At 49.3% G+C, this 13,031-nt stretch overlaps 1 protein-coding gene across 1 annotated transcript in view; it reads left to right on the plus strand.

The window, feature by feature from the left end:
- Positions 1-13,031, plus strand: part of LOC128145894 (uncharacterized protein F13E9.13, mitochondrial-like) — a 191,828-nt gene that overhangs the window by 63,870 nt on the left and 114,927 nt on the right. The window lies entirely within an intron of this gene.

A 13,031-nucleotide genomic window follows, 5' to 3' on the forward strand; every position in this document is an offset into this window, starting at 1 on the left:
GTGGCACACCATGGTGCCTGTGACAACTGGCTGACTAGTTGCTATAGTTCTTGTTAACTGGAGGTTTTACAGGGTTTTGGTGAGATCCTGCTGTGGAAGAGGGTTCTCTGTATTGACGCACTGACTCCAGAGTGCACAAAGAACTGTAAAAGCAGAACAATCCTGAGATCCCGTTAACTGACTGATGTTGAGTTTACAGCTGGCAGTGAGAACCTCGCCAGCCACGGTAATCTGTCCGAAAGGTGGGCAGGCAGAGAGCTGCTTTGAACCTTAGAGCTGAGGTTCCGCAAAGTACATGTCCCTGCAAAGGAGTGTCTGGTGGCTTGTGGCTCAGCCTGTTTACATCATCTTTGTCACATCAGCTCTCACCTCTTACTGCAGTATGAAAAGTAACACGGATTAGCATTACGTGGGCAGTTTTTCTAAGGACAGCCTCTCTCCTTCCAGGGCTGCACACATGCACCTATGGAGGGCTTTGCTGGGGAAGAACATTCCCAAACAAGACCGTCTCCATCTCTCTCAAAGAGGTCTCCCGTGGGCTGCTGGCAGGAGGGGGTGCTGTGCAACTGTGGTGGGTTGACCCTGGCTGGATGCCAGGTGCCTACCAAAGCCATTCTATCACTCCTCCTCTCAGCTGGACAGGGGAGAGAAAATATAACAAAGGGCTTGTGGGTCGAGATAAGGACAGGGAGAGATCACTCAACCAATTACCGGCATGGGCAAAACAGACTCTACTTGGGGAAAATTAACTTAATTTATTGCCAATCAACCAGAGTAGGGTAATGAGAAATAAAACCAAATCTCAAAACACCTTCCCTCCACCCCTCCCTTCTTCCTGGGCACAGCTTCACTCCTGGATTCTCTACCTGCCCTCCCCAGCAGTGCAGGGGGATGGGGAATGGGGTTTACGGTCAGTTCATCACACATTGTCTCTGCCGCTTCATCCTCTTCAGGGGCAGGACTCCTCACACTCTTCCCCTGCTCCAGCATGGGGTCCCTCCCACAGGAGACAGTCCTCCACAGACTTCTCCAACATGGGTCCTTCCCACAGGCTGCAGTCCTTCAGGCACAGACTGCTCCAGCATGGGTTCCCTGTGGGGTCACAAGTCCTGCCAGAAAACCTGCTGCAGCATGGGCTCCTCTCTCCACAGATCCACAGGTCCTGCCAGGAGCCTGCTCCAGCGTGGGCTTCCCACGGGGTCACAGCCTCCTTCGGGAACCCACCTGCTCCGGCGTGGGGTCCTCCCCGGGCTGCAGGTAGATATCTGCTCCACCATGGACCTCCATGGGCTGCAGGGGGACAGCCTGCCTCACCATGGTCTTCCCCAGGGGCTGCAGGGGAATCTCTGCTCCGGCACCTGGAGCATCTCCTCCCCCTCCTTCTTCACTGACCTGGGGGTCTGCAGGGTTGTTTCTCTTATGTGTTCTCGCTCCTCTCTCTGGCTGCCGTTTCTGTGCCCCCTGCAACTTTTTTTCCCTTTTTAAATCTGTTATCCCAGAGGTGCTACCACTATCACTGATGGGCTCAGCCTTAGCCAGCGGCAGATCTGTCTTGGAGCCGGCTGGCATTGGCTCTGTCGGACACAGGGGAAGCTTCTAGCAGCTTCTCACAGAAGCCACCGCTGTAGCTCCCCTGCTACCAAAACCTTGCCACACAAACCCAATACAGCAACCATTTGTACAGGGGTCCTTACTTGCCAGGGGAAGCCTGTGGCTGCCATTCCCTTGTAGGCTGCTGCTGCCAGCGCGGGGCCCCCGGGGCTTGACAGCAGCAACACGTTCCTCTGCTTGATGAAACAGCATCCCTCACTATCACCTCTCTTTTAATTGTTCTGGTGCTTTCACATATACATACTTCTGGTCATACAGCATTTGTACCAGTCAATATTTCTGTCAAAAACTATGCAGATCCGTGTGGATATTCAATTTTTCCTGTTGCAGCAGCTCCAGTAGTGCTCACTAGTGAAATACAGGCAGACTCAAGGGTTTAATCCTAGGTAGCTGCAGCAGTAGGACCTGCTGAGCTCAGTCTCCACCAGCACCGGTGCACCCAGAGGATGTAAAAGCTCTTATGGAGAAAGCACTAGGTTCTCAGAAAGGCTGTCATTGCTTGACCAGCTGATGTATAACTCCAAACTAATTGAACAGCAGACTTTCAGCTGGGTTGGAAAGCTTTTAAAAAACCAAAGGCCTTTGCATTGCAGTGAACTAAAGCTATTAGCTCCTAATTAAAACATGAGGTTTCATCTTTACCTTTCTAGAGATCACAGAAATCTATGTATTTTTCAGGCTGTAAGCCAGAAATCAAACATTCATCATGTAATTGCAGTAAGTGTGTGCTAATATTTCTCATTAAGTGTGATTTATGAATTCCAGAAGAGCCTAAGAGGTAAATATATAAAATTATTCTGAAGTCTGCAAAAATGAAGGCATTCATTTCTTTGGATGACTGTTCAGCAAGAAGGATTTAGGCAAACATGAACATTACACCTTTCAACATTTGGTAAAGACACTGCATTTGAACATCTGTACCTTTGCAATTCCCTCAAAATGGTGTGATTTCAACTAGTGTCACTGCTGATCTTCCAACAAAGACAAAGCTTCAGCTGTCAGCAGGTACAGCAGCGTGGCTTGGTGGAAAGCCCATTTTGCTGGGCCTCCGAAGAGGTATCACCTTTGCTGGCTCTTCGGCTTGTTTGCTGGGTGACCTTGAGTAACTTCCCATCTCGTTCCTGAATGCGTTTTTTGTTAAACACTTTGCAATCTATCCGTAGGAAATGGTGTGTTACAAAAATGTAATAGCACTATTATGCAGCTAACCACTCTCTGATCCTGCAGTCAGGACATGAGCATCGAAGAAGGAAGAAGGTAGTAAATGTTAGTACGGGTTCACAGCAATCGGGATGAAGAGATACTGCTAGGTTGTGAAATGTAGCTACTTTGTTGCAGGGGAATGAATGATTTACACTGGTGGTTGACCTTAACTAATTAGACCCTGCACAGGAGTGTCTAACAGGATGCAAATGTTTTGTATTCCTTATTTCCTGCTCAGCCTCAGCAGGCACGAGTGATTTAGGGTGAAATTAAATCTTTCCTGTGCTCTGACATGTTGCTTCGGAGTAGAGCACTCTCAGATATTCCCTTGTACGTGTAATCTGAAGACAGCACGAAGGGTTTGTTATTTCTTTATCAGTCAATGAGATATGAGGAATAATCTTTGTCATTTGGGGTCAAAACTGATCTAACAAAAGCTTTGAAGGTCTTATTTTTACCTCACCCCACTGCAGCTCCCTCAACAGCTCCTTGTGTTGAGATATTATGACAAAATAATTGGAGAATCACCCAGCTGAGTCAGAATCAGCTCCTGAACACTTACAGAGAGAGGAGGGTTCCCAGTGAGAGACATCACGGAGCTGGGGCAGGTGTGTGTTTAGCCTCTGCTATACTTCCCCAGGGACCAGCATTCCCTCCCAGCTGAAGGAGGTCCGTGTCTGCTGCTGAAGTGTGTGATCCAGTGGGTAAACTGGGTGCAGAACTGTAGGTAAGCTCATTCTTCTGATATTTGTATGGATTTCCAACGTGATTTTCTGTTCTTGCCCAGCTAACTATGCTAATGGATAGTTCCTCTAGATTTCTGCCCTCTCCCCAGCAGGCAATTCTGCTTGATACCAATGGAAGTTTTCTGCAAGAAGAAAGGAGGCCAGGGCAACTCTGACTTTTGACTGCCATCTGCATTTACTCAGACCTCTCTGGCTCTAAGAATCCTACTCTTTCAGGCCAAAATGAGGGGGCCATCTAACTTTTCTACCTTGCCCTTCCAGGTTAATTTTAAGTCCTAGATAACCAGATTTTCAAAATGCTTAGTTAAAGACTTGCTCCCTTTTAGAGCAGTGAAGGATACAAAAGACGCAGCAGCTGAATATAATATTTGGGCTTGGGAGAGATGGAGTGCAAGAGCAACTGCTTCGAGTTACTCAAGAAAGCAGGGGACAGGGCAAAACAGTTCAGCAAATACTGCGTTAAAGTGAAAGACTTGCTGGACTATCAGTAGGAGTTAGCTGCCTGCTCTGTGCCTGTCTGCGAGCTAAAGCTCACGCAGCAGACTTTGACCAAACTGCAGTTTATTAATTGCTTATACAGGTACAAATTCAGTAATAAAAAGCTAAATAGGGCACTGGCGAGGCAGGGTCCTGGATCTGATTTTGTTGGTTTCCATAAAAGGGGCTTGCTTGCTTTTTCCCAGCCATTCTGTCCAGGAATCTGTGTATAAAAATATTTGTTCCATAACCACAGTGAACAGCCTCCCATCGCCTGGCAGCTGCCTGCATACTTGAGGCTTTTTGCCGTCTCTGAAGTTTAACTCTGCAGGAGCCTATACTGCCGCTGAGTCTAATCCTAATTTCAGGCTTTCATGTCTCCAGCCCGGCCCCACGGGACTGGGGCTGCTGACAATGGCGGCAGCACATCCCCCATGAGTATAGGGCGAAGATTAGCCTTCACGTTGTGCCTCTAATGATAAGTAGCAATGAGGATAATAAGGAGCACTCTCATAGCACTTTACGTCTTCAAAGTGTTCTGCTGATACTAACTAATTAAGCTGCCACGCAGCCTTGCGACAAAGGTATGTATTTCTACTGTGCATAATTTAACTGTACTGTATTGTTATGCAATAAACCAAAATTGGATGGTGTCTTCAGATAGCAAGCAGGAAATCATTTCACCAACTACTGGCTGCTCACACCCCCACAACTGAGCCAGCTTCAAAGCTGCCCCGTGTCTTTTGGTTAGCCTTGGCGCATCTTTGGGAACCTCAAATATTCATGCAAAGCAGCACGATGCTAAGTGTTTGTGCCAAGTGTTTTTTGCAGCAGCTCAGTTTCCATCCTTGCATATGGCCTCCACCACCTCTTAACGCTGCCCGGAGGATGCAGTCCCAGTGCCACTGAGTTAAACGCAGGCACTGCTGTGCTTAACTGAAGAGTCCCAGTTTCTGTGCTGCTGGCACAGTGTTGTAATTACAGTATTGTACTGGTGTGTATCGGTCGCAAATGAAAGCAAGGTGGTGTGGTTTAACCCCAGTCAGCAACTAAGCACCACGCAGCTGCTCGCTCACTTCCCCCCCACCCAGTGGGATGGGGAAGAGAATTGGAAGGAAAAAGGTAAAACTCATGGGTTGAGATAAGTACAGTTTAATAGAACAGAAAGGAAGAAACTAATAATGATAATAATAAAATGACAATGCTAATAAAAGGATTGGAATATACAAAACAAGTGATGCACAATGCAACTGCTCACCACTTGCCGACCGATGCCCAGTTAGTTCCCGAGCAGCGATCCGCCCACCAGCCCCACTCCCCCCAGTTTATATGCTGGGCATGACGTCACATGGTATGGAATATTCTTTGGCCAGTTGGGGTCAGCTGTCCTGGCTGTGTCCCCTCCCAACTTCTTGTGTCCCTCCAGCCTTTTTGCTGGCTGGGCATGAGAAGCTGAAAAATCCTTGAATTAGTCTAAAAGCTACTTAGCAACAACTGAAAACATTGGTGTGTTACCAACATTCTTCTCATACTGAATCCAAAACATTATACCAGCTACTAGAAAGAAAATTAACTCTATCCCAGCTGAAACCAGGACTCAAGGTCACACCGTGCTGTGCTGACACGTCAATGAATAGAGCAAATGCTCTACTTTATGGGCAAGGTTTCAAAGCCTTTCCGGGCAGCGAAGCCACCTGCCCGCAGCACTCCTGCACCTGCCGTCAGCTGCTAGCACTGATGTGAGCCAGCAGTCAGTAGAACGGTAGATATTGGTTAGTATCGGTGAATGCCACCAGAAGAAAGATAACCCTGATTATATAGTCACAGTGCTGGGCTCCGAGTGACCTATTTTCTCTCAGGAAAGAGCTTGAGGTCACTGTGGACAGATTTCTGACAATACAAGGTCAGTGCTTGGCAGCAGGTCAGAAAGCAACAAGAAGGTTAGGACAGATGAGGAAGGAAACTGAGAAGGCGGCAGTAAACGTTGTTAGGTCACTGAATAAATCCAGGTAGCAGCTACATCTGGAATAGTCCATGCAGCCTGTTCAATCCACTCTGGTTAGTCCTTTTGGAGCCAAAAAGAGCATTGTAGAGCTATGAAGGATATAGAGGATAACACGGTATAGGAGGGCATCTGTGTAAAGAGAGATGGGCTAGTTTAAAATTGTTCAACCTGTAAAAGACACTAATGAGGAGAGCTTTGGTCGAGGCTGTGAACGGCACAGAGATGAACAGGAGGAACAATGCCGTGGCATAGAAGGCAGGGTGCACCCACTGAACCGGCAGAGGCGAAGGGAAGTGCTTGTTCACACAGTGTAATGGGGAATTGTGGAGCTAATTGGCACAGGATGCTCTAGGTGCCAAAACAAAAGTGTGTTCAGAAAGTGATTAGGCAGATTGATGGCAGCGAGGACTATTAAATGCACTGGTCCAGAATCAACCACTGCCTCGAGAAGTTTCTCACCATGGGCTGACAAGAGACTAAAGCAGTGGAAGTGTCGCTCTGTAAGTGCTTCTTACGCGCCGTTCCTCATGATTTTGGGGTAGGTGAACTCTGACTTTGTTTTATTAAGACTGCTTTCATATGTTATCCCAAGCACATGCAGCACATAATTTGTGCAGTGCTGTGCCAACATATGTGCTACTGCTAGTAAAATACGATGTATGTGCTGCCAAAGCAATCGTGTTCTGAAAACAGTGTGGCATGCTTTGTATTGTACAAAAGGGTTTTCCTGTGACAGGGGAAGACCTGCCCATTTGCCTTTGTGCCTCTTATCCCGCTCAGGAGTGGAGCCTTCCTCCCTGAATGCTTTCCCGTGTACAAACAAGTAATTAAGCAGGGGTAGGAAACCCTCATCTCTCTTGGTCCATCAGTTGCAATCAGTTACTTCATGTTCTCAAAATTGCAATATCAACTTAAAAATTAAACCAAATGTCTTTATTGCTTGCACCAAGCAGAAAATGACTCCGTGCCACCAGAATCCAAATCGCTAGACAGTATTTTTAAAGAAGGAAATCTAAATCTCCTTTATTTACACCCACATACGGTGGAAGTTGTATTAAGATAACGGTCATGCTATTGCTTTGTTTTGTAGGAGGGAAAGTTGTTTTACAGAGAGAGATTACATGGGTCATATGCCGATTGAAAAGTTCCTCGCGTTTTCTTTTTGAACGTTTAAGTGTTCTCACAGAACTGGTTTAAAGTTTATATAAAAAAAAAGCTCCTTCTCTTCCCCTATCTCACTGTACTTCCCAAACCTGCAGCCAGCAAACCCCCAGCTCGCAGAGGTACCTGTTGTGCAGGGCTGTTCAGCTGGGAGGGATGCCCTGCCCGCTGTGCCGTGTGTCGGGCAGCTCCGGCATGCCCCACATCGCGGCGTGCATCCCACCGGCGTAGCTGGGCGAGTAGGCCCCAGGAAAACCCAGCCTCCGAAACACAAGAGATGAATTCTGGTGGGGGAGGATGAGCAGGGAGGAGAAAGTTCAAGTGCTGCTGGGTGGGAGGCAGAGCTGTACTGGAGGTCATCAGCCTGCTGCGCTCCAAACAGCTGTTAACACCACAGCTGGTTCTGGAGCTGCCTGTGAAAGCTTGCGTCTGGGGAGCGGCATTGCTCATGCTCGGGTAATGACCAGTTCCTCTGCCTGCTTCCAATGCAGGACCCTTCCCCCATCTCCCAAGGGGAAGAGGACCTGCAAGCCTGGGGGCTCATGGGTTGCCCGGATGGTTCTCCTGAGTGGTGAGGGTGCTGAAACAGGGGGAAGCTGTGTGGAGGAGTAACCCTATTTTTACCAGTCTGTCTCTAACTTGTAAGGACTAAATCAACAAACATACCCTTTAGAATCCCTTCTGTGACACAGCCGTGTGCTGGGCTTTGGCTCTTGCATGTCCCTGAGGAGAGAGAACGTCAGCTGGTGTGAGGGATGCTTGCGTAGTGATTGCCAGGGTTCTTGCAGCGCTGCTGCTCCAGGAGGGGCTGGCTTTGGGCTCCAGGGGCGTGCTGTGAGGGGCTGCCCTTGCTCAGGGGCTACACCAGCTTGCATTACAGACCCCGTTTTTATGCAGGTAATGTACCTCTAACTGCTGTATTATAGGGACAGCAGTGGTACTGCTGAAGTCTTGAAATAGCAAAGTGTGACAGTCTCCATTTGTCATCTTCCCTAGATCAACACTGTAGCTCTTTACCAGTGGATTTTGTAGAACCTCTCATCGTTAAGGCTGTTTCCTTGCAAACAGATGGCTGCAGCATGTGATGTCCCAAGTGCCTGTTGGGACCCAGCACAGATACAGGGGCTTGCTCAGCCTGCTGGCCTGCGGGTGTTGTATCTGCCTTGAACATGGTACCAGTAGGATGAACAAATGCAGCTGCAGCCTGATACCCTGCAGGACAAGTCCTCCCCGGCCATGGGATGGGCGTGATTGACACCAGCCTGTCTCTGTTGAGGTTTGGGGGGTAAGACGTCTCCCCTGCATGAACCGCAGCAGAAAGCTCTGCTGCAGAGGCCCTTGTAGGGTTAATGCGCTCCTCCTGCTGCTCCGCTGGGGTGATACAGTAAAGTCAGCTGTGTTAGGAGAGTGTCAGGGAGAACAGCTGGATCCTGCCAAGCCGGTGAAAAAGCCTCTCCTCGCAGAGGAGACACGCCTGCTCCCTCCTGCCGCCGGAGCTGTGCGGGGGGAAGATGCTGGGGCAGCTCCCCTGCTTCTGTGGGCCCAGCCATAGGGGCTGGACCGGAGTGCTTGCTCTGGGCACCGCTGGGGAGCAAGGCTGGGCTGCAAGGGGCATGTGAAGTCTCAGGGGAGTGTATGAAAGACCTTTGGACTAAGCAAGCCACGCACAGTGAAACTTTGCTGAGCTGCCTGGCTCTTAGAGGCCGGTCAGTAAACAAGTGCGCTCAAGGCCATTTTTTGGAAGGAGCTAGGGCCTCAGGTTGGTTTGCCTGAAACTTGCTGCTGAGCAAATGCTCATCAAGTCAGAGACTTTGATGGCAACCAGGCAGTTGTGACCTGGGTGCTGGTGGCTCTGGTTTGTGGTTTTGGTTTGCCAGCTCGCACCACAGTATGAGCCGTTCAAGCCATTTGAGGACGACTGTAAGGGGTGCTCCCGTAAGCACTGCTCTTCTGCGCACGCTCCCGGGCACGGGGCTCATTCTGCAGCTCCGGCACCGTGCAGAGCCGGTGTGCCGCACATGGGGTGATGTGCAGCTCAGCCAGGCTGCCGAGAGGTTCTCCCAGCACACACGCTTGCCCTCGCTGCCTTCTTGCAGCTGGGCCATGCTCCGTAAGGCAGTCGTCACAGGCTAACACCGATGTGGCAACGTGTGTCAGGGGACGTGGTTCCTCCTGCGGGCTTCGACGGGAGGGGGAACAAATCCGCAGAGAGGCCTCGGTATCACACTTACTTTTCCCCCTGGTGTCTCTGGAAGATTCTTTGTATATGAAACCATAACGGTCTGGTTTTACCTTATACGTAACTCTTCTGATAAAAACCACGTGTGATCTTTTTTTTTTTTTGTTGTTGCTGTCTGTTAGAGGAAAAGAGGCCTGTCTAGCCCTGAGTTAATGCTTTTCCCTTCTCAAATCTGGTTTTTTTCTAAGGTTCTCACCAAATGCATTGTGTTTAGGACAAAAAATGACAGGCTAGACAAAGCTCAAACAGGGGCGCAGCATCCCCTTGCTGCATGGGGCAGCCCAGGCAGCGGGATCACTGCCAGGCAGCAGGATCACAGGCAGCAGGATCACTGCCGGCAGCAGATGCTCTGCCCCAGGGTAGTTTGACCGTGCAAGAGAGGGCACTGCACGAGAATGCCCTGCTAAAGCAAAACCTCCTATCTAGCTCTCCTCCTCCTTTTTCTCAGCACTTCCTACAATAGCAAACTGGGGAGGTTGTGTAACTCACTCTTGGCCGTGAACCTCTCGATAAGAGGTTTACGGAAAACCTGCTTATGGTTTATTTGCATTTCAAGGCCTTACTGGAAATTAAGTCAAATGCCAACTTCAAAGGGAGTCGCTCAGCGTTCGCCAGTACTCGAAACCGCAGCCTCCCTGCCTGCCTCGTCTCCTCCAGCTGCTGCCTCGGGACTGCAGCACCGACTGCTGTGTCTGTTCAGAGGTTTTGCAAACAAGTGCGTGGGCAGGAGAGGCTCCTTCCCATACTCGCGTGTGGCACTGGGGTTTCTCCTGCCTGTGACATACAACATAAAGCAGACCTGGCTGTGTGTTGCCCTGCCCAGTGCTTTATACCATGGTGTGCAGCCTGTGCTTCCCTGGAGTGCAGCACTCCTCCCCAGGTGCTCTGGAGAGCATCTCTGGTGCTCGGGTCTTGGGCAAGGGTTTCTTGGAGTTCTTTTGCCATATTGTCACCATGGAAGTGACAGTAGTGTAACATCTTCTTCCTGCCAACACCTTTCTTAAAGATCCATGGCCCAGAGCAGAAAGAGTCAGAAACAGAAGCCTGTATGTTTCATTGGAGACAGACCGCTTCAAAGCTCAGCAGTAGTTGGGACCATCTGTGCTCCTCAGTGCCTCCTGCTAACCCAAAATCCCAGGCTGAGGAACATGAGAAACTGCCTTGCTGCAGTAGTGAGTCGGAAGAGGCCGTGGGCTGTGGCAGAGCCAGAACTCCTGCTTGGATAAAAACTGAGTGTTTGAGTATCTGGGAGCAAGACTCTAACTGAGAAGCTGGCTCGCTTCACCCTGCTGCCTCCGAATCTTGTGAACTGCTGAGTCAGCACCGTGCTCTGGAGTTGGTGGTGTGCCTTGGCTGCGCCTCGGGATGGCGGAGCACATGTGCTTCACTGAACCTGTTTGATCCTTTCTTTTCAGCTTATTCACAGAGCAAATCTCCCTGTTGCCTTTCCTTTGACTTTTGTGATTGGCTGCTACAGCAGGGCCATCCTCTTCCTCACCTTCCTACCGACTTTGGAGAGCAGAATTGCCTCACTGCATTGCCCTTAATTCTGTTTTCCTGTCTCTTTGCTGGAGAATCCCCAGCAGTTTCAGCAGGTCTCATGCTAACATTCAAGTTTTGCTTTCCATGTTCAGTGCACTAGTGTTCTCGCTCCTGACGGCTACAGGGACTGTCCTCTGGCTCTTGTATGCGCAGCTGAAAAGAACCCATTTTGCTGAGGGCCAAAAAACGCTTGCATTTTTCTAAAAGTATCTGGGCTCCAGTTTCTGCTCGAGGGAATGGAAGAAGCACGTTCTGGCCAGTCCAATGATGTCCTGAACCAGCACATCCCGAGGTCAGGCAGTGCCAAGGCCGGTGTGCAGCGGGGACGGCTGCACGGTGCTCTGCCCTTTGTGCCCTGACACCCTCAGGCAGGGGCTGAGCAAGGAACCCCTTCTGGCAACCCATCCCCACACATCATGTTTGGGAGCCTTTCAGGAGGAGGATGTGACCCCACAAAATCCCCAGCCTGCAGATGTTTTTCCAAAGTAAGCAGTCAAGCTACCGCTCTTTCTAGTCGCACGGGTTTGCAAACTTTAATGAATCCCTGGTATAAGGCATTTATTTAGCTCAAAAAAGAAAAAAACCAAACTATCAGGAAATGCCCCATTAATGCTCTGGAGATAGAATCTGGCTGGAATACTCCAGGCCGGACTGTAACAGCACAGCTCGTGATGTAAAAAAACCCATGTGTTAGCAGGCCAGACGCCAAGAGCCCCAGGCTCTAATCCCAGTGCTGAGCTCCCCAGCTTGGCTAATAAAAGTACAGGAAGGGGGGGAGAGGCTGTGTTTAAATTTCCCCACGTCTTCCTGGGCAGGCTCCTTTTACCATATGCATTAACAGTTTAAGAGTCTCTAGGTTACTTGGGGCTTCCATGCGAAATGTCTTCTCGAACCTGTGGCAGCCCCAGCCTTTCCGGGTCTCCCCGCTTGGCAGGAGCTGCGGCGCGATGCTGACGCCGCCTGCGCAGCTGCAGAGCTGGGAGCAACACCGAGCAACTGGCTAGCAACAGGGAAACCTCTGGGAGAAGGCACTGTAACGCACACAAGGCAGCGTGCATGTAAGAAGCCTCTGGAAGTGCAAGTGCACATGTGCACCTCCTCGGCTCCAAAACACCACATTTCAAAATAGCAGTGTGTGTATGTGATGCGAGTCACCCTGATTCTCAACTATTCACAAGGGTGTTGCAGCTTTTCCACCCTTGACTTCTCCATACCCACCTCCTGTAAAGAACGGGGATGCAGCCGTTGCTGGAAGGTGTGTACGTCTCCAGAAAGGCCACCAACTACAGTACAGCATGTGCAGAAGAAAGGGGCTGGGTTGTTTTTGGTGGAGTTTGTTTGTTTGTTTTTTGTGTGGGTTTTTTTTTCCTGCTGTGATCAAGAAAAGCTCTTTCTCAACAAGAAGGCATTTGCTAGAGGCGTGTCTGTCCTTCATTAGTGGATAAAAACAGTTCATAACTCTTTCAGGGGTGATAATAGTAAGACCTTTGGACACTAAGATAAAGAAAAGCTGATCTCTAAGAGAACTAAGGAGTAGGTTCAAAACTGGAATACATTTCTGGAGCCAGTTACTAGGAAGAAATTGAGAGTTTCACCTCAGGAGCAGGGAACTGAAACGCCAGCTATGGATGTGGATTCAGCGGCTGGGCTATTTTTGGCTTGTGAACCGTTCTAATGGCTGTTTATTTTTAAGGTCATTTTGTGTTTGCATAGCATGTACACCCTTCTGGTGGGTGGGAGGCATTATAAAAACAATCACTGCTGCACAGAGTTATGAACTAAGCTTGGAGAAGGATGGAAAAAACAGAACTTGGTGTACTTATTGCTTTAAAACCCCCAAACATCTGCTTAGGTCATAAGGTTTGTTGACCCACTCTAAGCTGTGCCCCCACCGGAAAAATACCATTTCAATTAATACAGACTACCGCAGGGGATTGCGAAAGACTTGGGAAAACTCGGTCAGATGATAACATGGTATAAATAGAAAGGAAGCATCAGATTTGGCCATTTTTTTTCACCCGCACTTACCTTCAAGCAGTAAATAGAA

The sequence above is a fragment of the Harpia harpyja genome, chromosome 9 (genome assembly GCF_026419915.1).
Source record: "Harpia harpyja isolate bHarHar1 chromosome 9, bHarHar1 primary haplotype, whole genome shotgun sequence".
Lineage (NCBI taxonomy): Eukaryota > Metazoa > Chordata > Aves > Accipitriformes > Accipitridae > Harpia > Harpia harpyja.